The sequence below is a fragment of the Crassostrea angulata genome, chromosome 7 (assembly GCF_025612915.1).
Source record: "Crassostrea angulata isolate pt1a10 chromosome 7, ASM2561291v2, whole genome shotgun sequence".
In the NCBI taxonomy this organism is placed as follows: domain Eukaryota; kingdom Metazoa; phylum Mollusca; class Bivalvia; order Ostreida; family Ostreidae; genus Magallana; species Magallana angulata.
The window spans coordinates 38,003,795-38,018,119 of NC_069117.1; the positions used below are offsets into that span (position 1 = coordinate 38,003,795).

Genomic DNA, 14,325 nt, shown 5'->3' on the forward strand with positions numbered 1-14,325 from the left:
CAATATCACTACAGCTTTATATTCTGTAGTTGGTCATTTTTATAAAATTAAAGTTTTTGTCAAAGATTTTTGTTCAAAAAGGAATGCGTTCGGGGGGGGGGGGGGGTGTTAAAAGAAAAACAAGGATCAATCTCACCAGGGGATTACATTATCATTTGATTATCCATCTGCTAAAGTGATACCTTCAAAAAAATTTACATGACGAAGTATTCCAGACAGGAAAGGTTATTTGCGGATTAATAAGATCTATTAAAAGTTCATAAAATGGCCCTCTAAAATGAAAATTATATTTTTACATATATGCTTTATTTGTACTGATATGCTTGTTAATCAATATGAATAATAATATGATATAATAATATAATATGATATGTAAATGTTTTTTGGTTGGCCACGCATATATTGTTAGTGATTGCAGTTATTTCAGCTACTCAGGAAAAAAATCCAACAAAATATTGTCAATATTCATATAACAAAAATTTTATGGGCAAATGAATAATTTAAAACAACATTTCAAAAATAATGTTTAGCTCATTTAAACAAAAATAGTTTAAATTGGAAATTTTTTATTCTTTTATTGTGGATTGGCAACAAAGACAATATCTATCATTATTCTTTGCTATGGCAACAAGGTAGAAATTTACGAAATTCTACAAATTTGAGATATTTTAAAGAATTTTTATCCATAACTGGGACATAATACTCAAAGTAAATTGAGTGAATGACCAAACTTATCCTCATCTTTCATGTAACAATATTAATAGAAGCTGCACCGTTGTAACAAAAGGAATGACCGTTGCTTTGACGTGTTCAAGAAATAAGAATTTCTGAAGAATTTTTTTTTTATGTCTACATATGTCCTTAGTGACGGCAGTTTTATGTTGCTGAACAAAGCCTAAATAATCTAAAGTAAAAGTTGAGCCTCTTTTCCTCAAAGAGCAATAAAGAATATTTATAAGTTGTTCTTAAGAATCACTAAAAAAAAATCATTTTTTAAAATTATTTTTTTAACCATGTTACTTCGCAACAGGTGTTACTTTTTAATTCTAACATGTAATTTTGAAAAACAGTTATTTATCAATTCATTAATTTGGTTTAATGATAATTTCTATGGTTTAAAAAAAAATCACCGTTTTTCAAGGTAATACATGTATTCTTTAGATTTTGATTTGCCCACCAATGGTTTTTCTATATTTGAAAAAAATGTTTATTTAAAACTTTATATTTCATAACTTTAATAAGCTGTAATTACTTTCTATGTTACTTTAAAACTGCTAAAATTTACCATTCTTCTATCATAAGTCTTGGCTGCCATGGCAACCGTTGTCCTTAGCATCAAATTTATGACATCTTTTTACATTGATGTGTATCAATGCATGCAATAAAAAGAAAAATTGGTGAATATGCGTGCCGGAATCCCTATACATAGTTTGATCTTAAATTGTTTTGGTAGTTCATTTGAAATTTGACATCATAAATTTGATCTTTTCCCGTCATATTTTGATAATTTCTAATTATACATTTGAATAACAGCAGGTCTGTAGCTCCCGGATATACGACCTAGGAGCTACAGTGCCACCTATTGAAATCAAAGTACTGAGAGTACTGAAAGACAGGGTCTTGACAGTTTGAATTTGTAATTGTCCTTGATTTTCTCGAATATAATTCCAAAAATTATGAATTTTAATTCGTTGTTTCAATCTACGTTAAATTGGCTTTTTGCAATTGTCTGATACTTTGTCTATATTTTACTCAATCCCAGCCTTCATAATTTTAGAAAATTACTACTAACCGGGAAAATCAAAACAACTATACTGTATCAAGGTAGATAATTTAAATCATTAGATTTATTCAATTTTGTGATCCAAGAGAAAATTCACAAGTCGGACGGTATCCGTTATACAAGGTTTATGAAAACCCCGAAAACTCTCAAACTACTGAATTAACAAAGAGAACATTTATATACCGATAACAAACACAGGCACCTGACGTTAGAATGTTCCTTTTCACAATAAGAGTTCAAGTACTCTAACAATAAAAAGGTTTGTCACGGTCGCCATTTTGATTTGTTAGACCGACTTATCTCACACGATTTTCTTGCAGCGATTCATGCAAAATTAATAGGTAAAAATAAATCCGTTCGCCATTTACTAATTTATTGTGTAAACTCCTGCATCACCTAGTACACGAATTACGATACAACCGTTCCGTTCATTAAAAATCATACTTCGAAAGTCCGAGACATAAATAACAGAGATTGGCAACTTCGCCATTAGCGTGTAAATGTTACGGGACCAACCTTACTTTGAGAACTACAAGTGCAACAGCAATCTTGTATAAGTCATTAAGTTTGAACCTGATACAATGTAGTGAACACGAACCTGTAAATATGTTTAAGCATGTTTTATTTATGAAACATATACAAAAAGTTTAACTCTTTATTTAGCTTTAAAATTACCTTTTAAAAACCTATTGACTTTTGGTAATGGTGATGGTAATGCATTACTTTACTCATGTAATGGTAATATAATGCCTTAATTCAAGAAAATTTAGTAATGGTAATGGTAATTTAATGCCCTAATTCATGAAGAAATGGTAATTTAATGCATTACTTTACAATGTAATTCACTCCAAGCCTGATTCTAACTAAGCAGGACAACATTAACATTAACATTTAACTTGGTTCTTCAATCGATAAGATTGTATATATTATTTGATGTATTGGTCACCCAAAATGTATAATCTATATAGATTTTGCTTACAATGCATTGTTCAAAATTCAGTTTAATTAATTAAAGAGTCAATAAACGAGAAGGTAAATTCAGATTTGTTTTTATTTTCTATGTACAAAATTCCTTTAGAGACAAACAGCAGTCATACCGCAGGTAGACTGGAAGCCAATGAAACACCTATTTAATATGTAAGACATCTGTGTATAATCCGTCCTAAGTTTAACTCCGGCTTGCGCATGAAGTTCGGTAGTATTCAGGTTAAAGATTGTCAAAATAAAATCACAACTTTTCAAAAATGGCACATTGCGTTTGGGAACATTACATTCGATTCAACCTTCAACCTCTTCTATTGATTAATGAGTTACGTAACCATTCCACATTTGAACCCGAGCAGAAATATTTTGATCAATAAAACTATTATAAATAGAATTTAGTTTATACACAGAGGACTTAAAAAGATTTAATGCACGTTTTTTTAATATATATTTACTGATATGCATGAAAACTTTCTGCACTATTTTCTTACGCGTAGACTCAATTCATGTGTTCTACGCGTGCCTTCCGGTTTGAGACTTCGGCTAACAGTAAACTAATAGACGGAGTCACGTGAACGTGACCCCGTCTAAAAATTGTAAATTTATTTCGCACAAAAATATGCGCGCTAGTTTTTGACCTATTAATCTTACTTGTCTGCAAATTCTGTGAAAACAATTAGTACCATTTATTTATTCATGCAATTTACTACTGATATCGTCTCTTTACTTGCCTCTGATAGTCTTTTAAACACCTTTCACCAGCCCCCTAAATTGAAGTGGTGCAGTTTGTTTATTTGTAAAAATGTCGACTCTCGATCTCGATGTAAAAATGACATAAATACTTGATTTTTTGAGGTCGGTAGTGTGTTCCGGAGAAAGTCGGATATAAATTTTTAACATTTCGTAACCTCTATATTTTCTCAACAACAGAACATATAAATAATTGAACAATTATATACATGTATACTGAATGAAATGAAATCAATTACCGGTGACGAAAACTTAAAACAAGAAATTCGTGTTTTTCAGAACGTGCTTCTTAATAATGGCAACATTTTTCGTTGGATTGTTGGTGTCTGAATTGTTCTTATGAAAGGTTGTACTAAATTTACTGTTCATTTTGCCTTAAATATTAAATTTGACTTAAATATTTGGCAATCCGTATAAAAGGTTACTGTAACATAAGTATGTCATTGGAACAACCAGTAACAATCCAAAAACACTGGATGAAATTCAACCAAACCGAAAGAATTCATGATATCCAGCAAATTAAAGTTCAGGTATCGGGTCGCAATCAGAGGTCAAGATCGCTACATCATTCATGAGAGTTAAATGAAAATCAGCCACCCCATCTTGCCAACGGCAAGACAAACGATTGAATGTGTTTATTTCAAATGATCAACATATTATATTATATTTACATCTACCAAGTATCATTTCCTCTATTTCTTACGGAAACTTCATAGCTCTATAGAAATAGCCAGACTGAAATCTACACGCCCCGTTTATTGACTGGTCGAAATCTACAGCGGCTGAAACTGACAAGAAATTGCCAGGACTGAAATTGACACGCCCTATTTATCGATTGGTTGAAGCCTACAGCGACCTAAGGAAAATCACGGACTGCAAGAAATAATCATGATGATGTCAGACTCAAAGTCTCACATGTTTCTTTTAGCTAATTTAAAGTACTTACGTACATTAACAGTAATTTAGTGAATTTTACTAACAGTTCATAATCTATTTATTAATTAGTTATGAGAAAAATGTTAATATAAATAATAAAATGCTTTCTTTGATGATTCATGCGGGTTGTGAAGGTAGCGATAATTGCAGAAAAAAATTACATAACCCGCTGACTATGTATTTTTCTGCAATGTCGTTAGCTTCATATCCCGAATGAATCACCAAAGAAATCCTTTTATTGTTTAAGTGTCAACACTAAATCTTAAATTAGAACTTTAGTTGAAGTGTATTTCCGAGTGTAATTCATACATGTATGACAAGACAGAAATACGCATTCACTGAAATGGCATGGCCGCGGCGCAAGAATAAAACACATTCTAAACTGATTTTGGACACAGGTGCTTGAGGACAGGACCGACCCCCCCCCATCCCCAACCCCTTAGTACCTACCCCCTGAACTTTACTATTTTTTTCTTTAAATTATCTTTTTTTGACATATTTATAATCTAATGTATACAAACATTGCAAAAAAATCACATTACATGATACAACAAGGTTGCTAACTTTTTAAAATATTTATTACCCCAGATTTTAGTTATTCTTGAATACAATGGCAGTAAAAAACATGTCACATTTCGATGCAATCTAAGCTCTATTTCTGCTTGGGTATTTTTACTGATTGTGAATTTAGTGGGAAATTCATCCCCTGGGAGCGGAGGATCTACACCGGGTCCGTTTATCCAGTAGAAAAATTTAACGGAAGAGTGTGTGGGGGGGGGGGGGGGGGGTACAACACCGAATTTTGGGAGTTCATTTTAATCAACCCTCGGATGCAGTTACTCTGGCAAACCGGAATTAAAACAGTGTTTGGACCTAAGTCAAAACCATCACCGCTGACAAAACGTAGTACTTGAAGTATTCGATAAATTCGATGTAATGTATTTAGAAGCATTATTTTCAAGGAAATTTACTTATAAATACCTTAAATATTGTCAGATTAAATGGAAGGAACAGTTTAGATATTTTTGTAGTCCAATGTATTCCTACGCCAGAGTTTGATTACAGTGGTAAAGGACAGACTATCCCACCCCTGTGAATGTTATTTGTCATTCAAATTTTAGACCACATGGTTTTATTTGACCCTTTCAGTTTCGCAGTAAAACTCATGCCTCGTGTTTTTAGTCTATTTCATTGAATCTAGGTATTTGTAATCAAATATAAAATCTAGAGGTTTATTGATTTTAAACTTTATCTTCATTAATTGGTGAATAAAATATGTTCTAGAAATAAATGTGACAATTCTGTATCTGAAGCGACCTTTATTTACACATTCATAGTTTTATTAACTGTTTAAGTTTGGTATGAACAGAATTTACTTCATTTTGGAACCACCTCTAAAACCCTAACACAATTTGAGTTGTTCTGTGATTTATTTACATATTAGTTGTTTAATCAACCCTGAGAGTTTGATAAAGTTATAACTATTATCTATATAAACATGTGACCCGCTCAAAAAACCTTAACCTCATTCAGCATCCTAACCCTATGGCTCAGGTTCAGCATTCAAGCCTGTCAAGTGCATCAGAATCAATAGATGCAACAGACATAAAAGTTTGAAGATCGGAAAAGTAATGATTTAGCTATGGTAACCAAAGGGCACCTGCTCCACTTTATCCTGTTCCAAAAACCTTCACCTCTTCCAGCATCCAAAGCCTATGGCTCCGATTCAGCATTTAAGCCTGTCAGTTGTATAAGTTATCGTAAGATGCACTTACTATGAAAGTTTAGTGAAGATAAGACCACTAATAACTTAGATATGGCCATCAAAGGGTATCTACTCCAAAAATTTTAACCCGCTCCAAAAGCTTTAACCTCCTCCAGCAATCAAAACCTATGCCTCAGATTCAGCATTTATTTAAGCCTGTCTTGTGCATACGTATCATAAGACGCGCCATCTATGCAAGTTTTATGAAAATAGAATCAGTAGCAACTTATATATGGCTATCAATGGGCACCTACTTCAAAACACTTTAACCTGCTCCAAAAATCTTAACCTCCTCCAGCATTTGAAATTCATGGCCCAAATTCAGCTTTTTTAAAGTCCATAAGTGCGCCCAGTCCCCAGGATAAGGACATAATCTTAGATTTAAGGCAAAAATTGTACACTCTTGATTGAAAGACGTGACCAAATTGTAATGCTATAAAAAGTGTCTTGGTATAACGTTGTTAATTGTACAAATTTCAATCATTTTATGACAGACTGAAATTTTGACTTCAGTCTGAAATTGATTTATGATCCTGAGGCCAGATGCAATATCCATGCAAGTTTGGTAAAGTAGGACAAGTAATGAATTAGATATAAGACCTGCTCAAAAAACTTCAGCCAGACCCGAGACGCCGAGGCCGGGGGTATAGCAATCTCCCCATGTCTTCGCCTCGATGAGCTTCGATTCGGCGTCAGGCAATATTTCTTCTCTCGAGGGTTAATTTAACCAATGTTTCCCTCAAACCCAGACAATATTTTAAACTAGAACATGTACTAGTATATGTGCTTAGAGTTGATTTACAAATATTTGAATATTGAATTTGAAAATGAATTGGTATGAATTTTATTGGATAAATGAAACGTGTAATTCTCTGATTTCAACTTCAACCTTAATTTTAAAAATATTGTTATAAATCCTGAATCGCAGAAATTTAACCCTTTGAATAAATTCAATACCCAACAAAAAAAAAACAATATAATAAGAAAAGTTTTTATCATTTATTTAGACAAGTTATTAGTGAACATTGATTTAGCGTAATCACTGATTTCTGGCTACAAAGATAAATTAATTGAACGCTGCTAGTAATATCAAGAATAACCGATATAAAGACAAATTCAACGAAAAATATATCACATTGTTTAGCATCATACAATGTATATTTTTAAAAAAATATATCGGTAAAAGTAAAATGTCTCAATTTAAATCATATGAAGTAAAGCTTGAATTAATAAAACAAGGTGCTAACCATACTATACTGTTTTGTAAAACATAAATTTACAACGCGCCAAATGAGGTCACAATGATTGAAAAATCTTGCTTGTTGGTATCATTTTCATAGATTATATATTTCATAATGATAAATATATATGCAACATTGAGTGTGGGTTGGAGACCGATTCATAGATATACACAAAAATGCAGACCTTTCATACTTTCATGAAAGTCATTTTTTTCGATTAGATTGTAACCTTGAAGGATCATATCAACAGCTTCATTCGACACTACCATTCGCTAGAGGATGAATTTGGTAAGGCCAGCCTACTTACAGATGACCATTCTTTAATTTGGTCTTAAGTCATAAGTGCTTTTGTAAAACACAGCCCAGAATTGTTTTTTCCTTGACTGAATTTTTACATTTTCCTTTAATCAGTTTAAAAAAATTGTAACACTGAGAAATTTCATGTATTTTGTTAGATGATGGTCATTTTCAGAGGGACTACTTCTTTCAAGGCACATACAGCAGTTTCCTGGGGAGTGTGCAGTCTGTTTACATACAAATGGAAAACGCGTGGTTTTGATGGTAGACCTGCTGGGAGCTATATCACCCCTGCGAATGTTATTGTCATTTAAATTTTAGACCACGTGGTTTTATTTGACCCTTTCAGTTTCGCAGTAAAATCGTGCCTCGTGTTTATAGTCTATTTTAGAAAATCTAAGTACTTGTAGTCAAATATAAATTCTAGAGGTTTATTGATTTTAAACTTTATCTTCATTAATTGGTGGATAAAATGTGTTCTAGAAATAAATGTGACAATACAAAAAATAGTTTTTTTCTGCTGTTGCGACAATTAACATGCGTAGTAGAGATCCCCTCTAAGAATTAATTTTCGATCCGCGCCTGACCTAGTAATAACATCAATAGTGAAACAGACTATACTATTTTATGCAGAATGTTCCTTGAAAATGGCTCTATATACTAAGTTTTTATGCAAAACATTCATCCATTATTATTTTTTTAAAATGGTAGTGCACACCAAAAGCATCAAACATGGCTATGATTTTATTAAGCAACCCAATGTTTACATTATCAACTACTCTACACGTGGTTGAACACGAACGATAACTGTGTTCTGAATATCATTGTTTAATTTTTAAAAAAAACCGATAGATGGTGAAATAAGACATACATCTTAAGAGATGTTGATGTTATAACATAAATCAAAGTAGAATATGATATGAACAACGACCAGTACTTACGTATTTTGAGAATATTATCCAAACACTTATACTTCCGCTCGAAATTTCACAGGAACTGAACAAATCTCGGGGAAGTCTCGTAAACTTTCATTCGAGCACCTCTGGATTTATTACATACTTAGCAACGATAAAGAAAACATTCCGAACACATTCGCAGGGGTGAATACGAACTCTCATTTTAGACGATAACTGGTACAGTATAATGATTGGTTTTATGAATTAAGCACAATAAAGTGCGTAAGTTGTCATTAATTATGGCTGCTGGTGTAAGTGGGAGATGTTTTATAACGCTGCTTACTGGAATTCATACAATCAAGTGATATCTACAACACTCACTTGTTTTATGAAAAAAGTTATATAAAAATAACAATATTGGGGTAAAACTTTAAATGTTATTTTTTATGTATAAAAAATTTTGTTTATACATATAAAACAATAATTTTCATGTATATATATTCATTCTTTATGTAATGTGTAGTCTACATGTATTTAGGTTTAAACAATCATTTGCTGGATATTATTTTATAGTCAACAATGTAGGATTTTGTTTTATACTTTATATGCAAACAAGCATGGTCACTCTGTAAGTAGTTATTTTTAGACCAGACAGTGGGTCCCTAATTTTTGCAGATACCTAAATTCAATGTCCAAATTAGGTAATGCATTGCGTAATGGGCAGCTACATCTCTGGTGGTCAGCCACCACGTGATTCTCTTATCTTAGCAGTATTAAGTTTCAGTAACTACTTGTAGCATCATTCCTTTGTCCGTACCCTAGCTAAGCAGCCGCATTGTGTTTTTAATTATCCCACCCACCCACCATCCCCATGCTTCACCTTTTGTATGCTTTAGATAAGACATTTGTATTTTAATTTGTTCTCAATGCAGTCGTTGAGGCTCTCACAATCAATTGTAATAACTTTTTTTTTCTTTTTTTTTAAACTGGCCTGGGCCTGGTTACCCCGAATTCAGGTAAATTTCTATGCATTATGTAATTAGTTATATCTACCCGCTGGTGTCAACCCGGGTCCCTGCATTTAAACCTGATGGTGTCAACCCAGGTTCCATTCCTTAAATCTCGATGGTGTCAACCCGGGAACCATTCCTTAAATCCCAATGGTGTCAACCCGGGAAATACTCTTTAAATCCCAATGGTGTCAACCCGGGAACCATTATTAACCCGACGGTGTCAACCCGGGTTTCTTAAGTTACAGCTAATAATTTCCTGATGATGTCAACCCAGGAGTTTTTCAGTTTCATATGTGAGTAGCCCCCGAGAAGGCCAAATATGTTGTATTTTGTGTGATTTTTTAATCTATGCTTTGTCAGTAGATTTATTTGTTGTGCTTTTGTTGGTGTTGAATAATTGTTAAGTATTTTCATGTGTAGGTTTAATAAATTGTTCAACATACTTTGATTTGCTCTTGATATATGTATAAATTATTCAAATAGTGCCTGTTGCATCGACATGCGTATACATAGTTGTAGGGGTTTTGCTAGTCAGGTTCGTACGTGCTCCATGTGTTCCATGTCTTTACTTTATAAGTTATGAACCACAAGTGGATTTTCGTTTAGAGAAATTTTTGAATAAAGAATAAATAAACACTCTCAGTACATGCATCCCTCAGGAGAGGGAGTATTCACTCATTTTACCGTGTCGTTGATGCTAAAATAGTGTTTCATCTTTATTACACATAATTAGCAATTTATATCATTCTACATTAATTAATAACGGAATAATAATGCTTCGGGTATCATCTGATATAAGAATTATCTAATTTAAGACATGAAAAACGTGATTCTAATTTGTAAACAAACTGTTCTTCCATCGTGTTTTCCCGCACTCATGCGCAGTGGCGTTACAAATGGCGGATCACATTAATATGGTAATTCATTAATATTGATCAGACATGTAGCAAAGTTTAAAGACAAATAACTAAAGAAAGAACATGTTTTACGGGCCTAGAGTTTGTGGAACGTCTAATTATAAAAAGCACGATGTATATTTTTACTCAAACTCATGTCAAAAATTTTATTCCAAATACGCCATATATACCTTTAATTTTTTGGTAAGATCTGAAGGTTAATTTGACCATCCAGTCTCCTTTAAAGTAAAATAAATTCAACATTCGGATTTACATACTGTATTCTAGGAATTATCAGATATATTTTTACATATATAGGAATTTAAGTATAACAATCATTACCTTTGATGATATGCTAGTTTCTTTTTGAAACCTGTTAGTAAAAAGACCAGCTAGATCGGAAGTGTCTATATTTAGAGCAGTGTCTTCCCACTTAGCTAAAATTCTGAGTTTTCTATGGGTGACTGATTTTAGCTAAGTGGGAATGGTGGCACAGGTAAGGGTGTCAAAGAACACCCCTGCGAATGTTATTGTCATTTAAATTTTAGACCACGTGGTTTTGTTTGACCCTTTAAGTTTCGCAGTAAAAATCATACCTCGTGTTAATAGTCTATTTCATGGAATCTAGGTAATTGTGGTCAAAAATAGAATCTTGAGGTTTAGTGAATTTAAATTTTATCTTTATTAATTGGTGGAAAAATTTGTTCTATAAATAATTTAAATGTAAATAGTTTTTGTCAGCTGTTGTAACAATTAACATGCTAAGTAGAGACCCCCCCCCCCCCCCCCCCAGGATTAATTTTCGATCTGCGCATGACCTATTAATAGCATCAATAGTGAAACAGACTATACTATTTTATGCAGAATGTCCCTTGAAAATGGCTCGATATACAAAGTTTTTATGAAAAACAGACACCCATTGTTTATTTAAAAACATGGTATTGCACACCACAAGCATCAAACATGGCTATGATTTTATTAATCAACCCAATGGTTATGTTTTCAACCACTTTACACGTGGTTGAACACGAACGATAACTCTGTTCTAAATATTATCGTTTAGTATAAATAACCGCTAGATGGTGAAATAAGACATACATCTTAAAAGATGTTCATGTTTTAACATAAGTCAAAGTAGGATATGATATGAAATACGACCAGTACTTACGTATTTTGAAAATATTATTCGAGCACTTATACTTCCGCTCGAAATTACACAGGAACTAAACATATCTCGGTGAAGTCTCGTGAACTTTCATTCGAGCACCTCTGGATTTATTACATACTTAGCAACGATAAAGAAAACATTCCGAACACATTCGCAGGGGTGAAGAAGAAAGGAAATTATTTACAGGTGAATTATAGTCTGTTCTAGTTTTGACCTTCGGTAAATCTTAACAAAAAAATATCAGGCAATTTTTTTAAAGATTATGTTTAAAAAAAAAATTAGATACCTGTAATAGAAGTTAATTTTAATAATTAAAAAGGGTTTGTTCTATTGATTGATCTAACATAGATGAATTTTATTCAAAATTACCCAATATTCATTCTTTTGAGTGATGAGAAGGAAAACAGACATAGTTGCAATAAAGTTTATTTTAAGTACAGTCGTAGTCAACAACAAGCTGTGTATAGCATTTTTAACATATTTTGATATATTTTTGCAAGTTTTACATAATAATTAAAGTACTTTAATAAATACATTCACTTTAAAGTATGCTTTTATCATGTACATCAATCATACACTTGAATACATAGCAGATAAATGCAATCATTACATATGCCACTGATCTTATATATCACTTGAACATCTGTTAACATCACTCCAGATGAAAATGTTTAACATAACATTACACACATTTCACTCGACACATCACTCCAGATGAAGGAGACGAGAAGCTGCATCCGCATACTCCATCAGCTGGATGGTGCCCTGTCGTAGTCGGTCCTTCAGATGTCGGATACGGCTGTCAAGTTGCCTGTACTTCTTCTTCTTTGGACGCACAACACCACCAGCAGCTAGCTGAATCATCTTGGCTTCATTCGCAGCTTGCTCCTTCTGTATAAGCTGGATGAACATGAAGATGTTGGGGTGGGGTCGCCGACACATCCTATTGAATTTGTGGTGCCAGCCTTACATTTGTTGTGCGGGATCCATCGTTTTCGTAATGGTTCCAGTGGGTGAGATGCCCTTCTACCCATGTTTCTGTCACGTAGTCTTTGAAGCGTAGAACATCATTGTCATCGTCTCCATTGTCATCAAGCGCTTCTAGCCACACATCCTCCACACGATGTTCTGGGATGAGGGGAAGAATCGCGGCTCTTCTGACTAGCATGCGAACACTGTCCTCCTCCCGGAATCTGACCGCTAATCCGCAACCCTGAACTTTCCTCCAGATGCACTGGGTAAAGTGGAAGAAGCAACCTTTCAAGGAGGTTCCAGGGAAGTTCCTCTGAACTGCATTCCTTGCCGCCACTTCAAAGTCCAAGAGCCAATGCTCGGGATTTAACACAGACTGTAGGTCCTGAATGGCATCCTTCAAAAGTCGGAAGAACCGGTTGTAAGTGGCCTCACTCTTGTTAGGTAGAAGACCAAACACAATGGGAAACACAGTTCCATTCACACTGGCATGCAACGTGTACAGCTGGGTGAAATGTTTGGTGCAGGAATAAAATGTCCCATCACTAAACACTGTGTCTGCGGCACAAAGGTGGTTCAAGTTGGCATCTGAAGCAAAAATGATGATGCGATGCCCATTCTCATCTGTATCGTCACACAAAAGAAAACGATCACCAGCCGAAGTACAGGTCCACGGTCCCTCGAGGTTGATGTCTTCCTGGGATGTGGGTAACTTTGGGGGTTGTGGTGGACCGGTTCCTGTAGAGTGAGGACTTGCAGGCCTGGAAAGTAGGAATTTTCCTTATCATGTCCTCCACCGAATCGTCACACTCATAATCACGCAGTCCTCCTATTTCTTCATCGTAGATGGTAGGGATGGGTGCTGCTTCCTCTCTGCACCTCTTCTTCACGCCACTGATGAAGGACTCTGCCGCCAGTCCAATGAAGTCCTCTTCATGGTTATGCGGTCTTCCAAAGGCCACCACGATGTTGTTGCATGTTGTCAGTGTGGCTGGACACTGCCTGTTGACACATCTCCAGTAGGTTCTGTCGTTGTACTTGTTCCGAATGGAATACTTGTAGCCAGCATGTAGAAGGAAAAAGCCTCCTCTTATATTGTCTAGAAAATCCAACCGTACTAGCGCGTTTGCCATACTTAGTGAAATGATCATAAAAAAGTACTTACGTGTACTACCAGCACATGTATACATATTATAGTATTTGCTGAAAATGAGGATTTAATGACTATTAATTATTTTTTATAAAATATCAAAGAAATTTTTATACCATTATGTTTTGAAGATACAAACATTATGTCAATTTTCTTTAAAACATCGGACAGAACACTTTGAACCAAGGAATGAGCATTTAATGAAATTTAATATTGTAATTACATCAAGCATCAGTTTGATTGAAGATTCATATTTATAACTATTAATTAATAAATTATCTCAATTATAAGTGAAACAAAATAATTATGATCTTATTAAGCCGTCAACCTCTGCTGTGTGTTGTTTATTTAAGCAATTGCTTGCCATGCCTATCAAGTTTGTTTTATTTTAAATCTAATTTTGTGATTTTTTTTCTTCAAATTTTATTTTTAATTTATAAATATAAAACCTTTCAATAAATGATAATTCTTACG

The 14,325-nt window shown here is 33.8% G+C and overlaps 1 pseudogene; it reads right to left on the reverse strand.

The window, feature by feature from the left end:
* Positions 1-12,326: 12,326 nt before the first annotated feature.
* On the reverse strand, positions 12,327-13,834 carry LOC128191324 (uncharacterized; annotated as a pseudogene).
* Positions 13,835-14,325: the final 491 nt, after the last annotated feature.